The following is a 5,489-nucleotide window of genomic DNA, read 5'->3' as shown; positions in this document are numbered from 1 at the left end:
AAACACGATTTGTTGTGTTTCACAAAAATGTACCGCCCCCCCCCCAGTGGCACAGCGGTATGTCTGCGGACTTACAACGCTAAAAACCGGGTTTCGATACCCGTGGTGGGCAGAGCATAGTTAGCCCATTGTGTAGCTTTGTGCATAATTCCAAACAAACAAAAGTGTACCAATGTATAGGAGACAAGAACAGATATAGAAACAGAGAAAACTTATCGAAGAAAAGTAGAAAACTGACCAATTAAAAAAAAATAGGATTATAGTTGAAAAAATGAAACGCTATTTAAGCTGGTGTACATAGAGGTAGACAGCTGTAATAAGAGTTCTAAATACCTCTGTTGTCACGTGGCTTACGTGTGTTCATGTTTCCGCAGCTTTGACGTCAATGGTGGCCTTCGGGTCAGTTGTTTAGCGGTCACGCAAGGTCAACCACGGATTATAGAGCAGCAATCATGTACAAGCCATGTGATTTTTATAAAAATATAGGTACAAGTTGCCCAAAGCTAGCAGAAACTTGTTTTTACTAAATTTCAGTGTATTGCCTTTTTTGTTTTAGAATTTTAGCGCCACGTTTCAGTGGACACGATTTGTTGTTAAACTTCTATTTTTGCAATATCTAATATTCTTATTAATTAAACCCAAATACATAATTGGGTACCTAACGAAAATTACTCTTAACTTTCACTTATTGGTCATTCATTACCTACTATACCCCCCCCCCCAAAAAAAAAAAAAGCCTGGCATGGCCTGGTAGCTAGAAGATCGACTCAGGATCACGGGTTCGAATACTCGTCACCGAAAATGCCCCTTTCAGCCGTGGGAACGTTATAAAGTGATGGTCAATCACACTATTCCTTGCTAAAAGACTAGCCCAAGAGTTTGCGGTGGGTGGTGTTGACTAGTTGCCTTCCCTCTAGTGTATGACTACTAAATTAGGGACAGCTAGCGCAGATAGCCCACGTGTAGTTTTGGTCGAAATTTAAAACAGATCTAAACAACAACAAAAAACAAACATTGAAGCATCACTAACTTTTTTTTCCGAAAGTAAATACACGCTCATATTTAAGTTTTCTCGTCCTGGTTTGTATTCCTAGTTGACACTTTAGTTTTACCGAAGAAGTTGGGTGTAAAGGTTCTGATTAGTTTGGTTTGTAGCAAACTGTATCAAACAAGAATTAGAAGGGATAATAATTTCTGTTTATTTCTTACAACTTTATGAAACTTTTTATAACTTATATACTTGGTTGTCCAAATATAAGTGATTATTAATTGCATAACTTCTACATTTGGGAGAGCAGTGTCTACGGGTTGGCGCGCCGGTCTGTAAATCCGAGAATCCATGGTTTGAGTCCCCTTACCACAAAACCTCGATCCGCCTTTTGAGGGCGTGGGTATTTTTATTTTTGTCACATCCCCATAATTCTATCAGACAAGAGCTGGCGGTGGGTGCGAATGACTAGCTCTAGTATACCACTTCAAGTTTAGGGACAACTAAAGAAGATAGCCCTTGATTAAGTTGGCGCAAAATTTATATTTGTTTTGGTTTTGAGCGCAAAGCTACACAATGGGCAATTTGCACTGTGCCCACCTGCAAACCTTCAAGCTTACCACTGAGCCACCGGGAAGCCGCAAAATTCTTAGACTTTAAACGTCCAGATTTCTCACTTGAGGATTGTTTATCTTTAACCTCTCTCCCAGTGCTCTATAATTGTTTTAATATTTATCTCCCAATTGCTATACAATTATTTTACCCCAGGTATTATACAGTAATAAACTATTAAAACACGTCCGTCACCCATTTAAATACAACACTCGAATGTATAGGAAACGAAACAGTAAAAGGGCGTCCTGTGCTGGACTGAAAAAAAAATCGCAATGTTTTTTTATTGTAACGAAGCAAAAAACAGCGAAACCTGGAAGTATTTGAATTTTAAAAAAGCGCAATGATTTGAGAAACCTGTTTATATATTAGCGTTATACTGAGCGCAAAATTATTCCAAAAATGTTTTGCCTAATAATATATAACACAACTTTCACTTCAAAGGTTTGGTTGAAATTCCTTCTGAATAGAATAGATTGCGAAATTATTTTACGTTGGTAAGTACTATATAATAATACCTAATTTTAAGTTGAATTTCAGTCAGAATGATCAAGATATTCTGATTGCAAATGATTGATTTAGGCCTAATTCAACAACAACCTAACATAATCTACGTAAATGGCGGGCCTAATTCAGCAACAACCTAACAAAACCTATATAAATGGCAGAATTAATTCAGCAACAACCTAACAAAACCTACATAAGTGGCAGGATTAATTCAGCAACAACCTAACAAAACCTACATAAATGGCAGGACTAATTCAACAACAATTTAAAATCCATATAGAAGGTGCATTTGACAGTGCCCCCCAGTGGCACAGCGGTATGTCTGCGGACTTACAACGCTAGAAACCGGGTTTCGATACCCGTGGTGGGCAGAGCACAGATAGCCCTTGTGTAGCTTTGTGCATAATTAAAAACAAACAATCATTTGACAGAGAACCTCCTGACAATGATACTTGGATATCACTTCATAGCCATGTTAGTTAAGAGAATGTATCTTGTATCATATTTTTGTCTTCGGAGGTTATTGACTTTTCATGTGACATTCACTAACTGATTGATTTCAGGCGGGAGTAATAACCTACCGTACTAATTGAACACTGACCTAAGACAGTACATGTATAATTTTTAACTTGAATATGTTTTAAATTGTGCCAATAAATAGTCTAGCGTTTCTCAAACTAGAATCCGCGAGTCATGTCCGAAATTTCATAAAGATATTTTTAAAAATATGATTTATAGAACAAAAAATATTTTTCATAAAATAAAATTCATATGAATTAAAACGTTTAAATGTGGAACACATGAAGAGCTTTTTATGTACACCGAATCTTTTTGTGTGTTTAAAAAAATAAAGATATATACATTTGGGGGTCTGCGAAAAAGTTTTAAATTAAAAAGGGTCCTCCGTTACTAACGTTTCAGAACCGCTGGTCTAGCACACCACCAAAAATTGATAAAAAATGAATTAGCATCCAGTTAACCCTTATTACTTACCATAAAAATCTAGGAACTTCACGTTTGAAAATACAATCAACAGGTAAATTTAGGATTACGATGTCTAATCCTATCTGTAACTCCAGGTTCATTTGTGAAGCTTAAGCCTAAATCTCAATCATTGTAAAATTACAGGTTGTTTTGAGCTAAAGTTTGAGAAATGACTCTATTCTTTCTGGTTTATTGAAAATCCTATTGAACAGTTTTAACATTGCAACATTTTTTGCTTCAGGAAAGAAATTTTGAAATTACAGCGTAATTATCGTGGGGAACATGTTTATCCTCGCTTTTTGATGTAAGCGGGTGACCACTCCTCCTCATATTCCAACAACAAAGTATTATTAGCCCACCGTGTCTATTCTTGCACATCATTTATCAAATATCCTTCTCCCCCCCCCCCATTTTTGAAAACAGTAATTGATAATTATAACAAGAAGCACTCAAATAGATGCCAACTTTCAGATTCTTTATGCACCAGTATTCAGCTTTCCTTCTTATAAAATGCACCATATATTTGGGGTGCTTACACTTCTCTTCTAACACCTCCTCCTCAACCGGTTTCTTTCCTATCCAGATATTTGCTACGCCAACGATGGAAAATTAAAATCCATGACATTTTGGAAATAGTGTCAGGATAGCACGTGATAAAAACTTGTACGATGTATGTCCGACTAGGGAACATTCTGTCGTGTTGCATGTAAATTGATTTGTCACGTTGGCCTTGATATCGTTGTTGATAACTTACGCAGTTACATGTGTTGCCACATGTGCAAAGAATGCCATGATCTTGATCAGTAGAAATGATTATTTGTGCAATATAATCAGAAATAAATATGTTATTATTCACGCACGAAAAGGCCATTTCTTTAATGATAATATAAAATCCAAAGTGACCAGACGCCACCGATGTTTGGGGACAGTGCCCGATCTTGCAGCAGTGTTTTTCTAAGGACACTGTCCCAGATTAAGCACAACCGTCAAGTGTAAATCACCTTTTCTGTGTAGAATACTTCAAATAAAATTAGCGCGTTTTACCATGTACCAACCTTAAATGCATAACATTATTTTAACCGAAACAAAATTATTATAATTTCACAATGGCGAAACTTGGCCGGCATCAGTAATAAATCTTAGCCATTTCTCCCAAAACGGGATATATACCTCCAAAATCTATTTTACAGTGCTATTTTTTATGTCCATAAAGATTGCTTGATGGCTGTGGATTACTCATTTTAAGTTGTAGTTCATGTTAAGGTCCAGTTAGGTCATTTAGGGCTTATTTGCTAAATACCCTTAATGTTGATATCTGCGAACAACCCGTATTTCAGTATTACTTTTCTTGAGACTGTGAATTAGAAATAACATGCTATTTTTGATGTTTATATGGAGATTTTGTTTCATTGGAGCTTTAGGTTTAGTAGGTTTAAAATCTTCAATGGGCTGCAACTGCCTGTTGAAAGAAATTAAGACGTTTCAGCTTCTATACTGAGGCCTTAGAATAGAAGCTGAAACGTCGTCTCCTTTTCTTTCAATAGGCAGTTTACAGTCCATTAAAGTTCTCACAGTAATATACGGAGATTGTCATTACACTGGGAAACTGAGCAAACAAAACTCTGATAAAAAGGTATGAAGCCGCGTTGCTTGAAAGACAGATTTAATCTGTTACGACATTAACATTTAACTTCCGATTGTGAGAGGCCATCAACTTTCACTCTGCTTTTCCTTTGGGACTTCAGATGCACGTCAAGCACTAAGCAGGTGAAGCTAAAAATGGCACAATTATGCGTCTTACGTTTCTCCCCGGGTTGTACAGACAAAACTTACGTTTTCATGTGTTTTAACCAAATCTTGTACTGAAACATATTCAGCAAACTGTGTGCCCATTAAATATTTCAATCTGCATGATTGAAAATACTCTATCATAACCAACTAAAACATTGGTCACACCAAGTTCACACTCAACAAACTACATGTCTATTAAATATCCCAACCTGCATGATTGAAAATACTCTATCATAACCTAATGAAACATTGGATACACCAACTTCACACTCAACAAACTACATGTCTATTAAATATCCCAACCTGCATGATTGAAAATACTTTATCATAACCTAATGAAACATTGGATACACCAACTTCACACTCAACAAACTACATGTCTATTAAATATCCCAACCTGCATGATTGAAAATACTTTATCATAACCTAATGAAACACTGGGCATACCAAGTTCACATTTGGTATGAAATCCAATTTACTGACCAAGGATTTAATTTATCATAGATTATTTTATCCTCTCATTAATTATTGGATGTAATCTCATTGAAATGTCTTGCACTTTAATTGCAGGAAACATCAAGTCAAACTGAGTTTTCTCTGTGGTGTG

The sequence above is a fragment of the Limulus polyphemus genome, unplaced genomic scaffold (assembly GCF_000517525.1).
Source record: "Limulus polyphemus unplaced genomic scaffold, Limulus_polyphemus-2.1.2 Scaffold5372, whole genome shotgun sequence".
In the NCBI taxonomy this organism is placed as follows: domain Eukaryota; kingdom Metazoa; phylum Arthropoda; class Merostomata; order Xiphosura; family Limulidae; genus Limulus; species Limulus polyphemus.
This window is presented reverse-complemented; position numbering follows the sequence as displayed.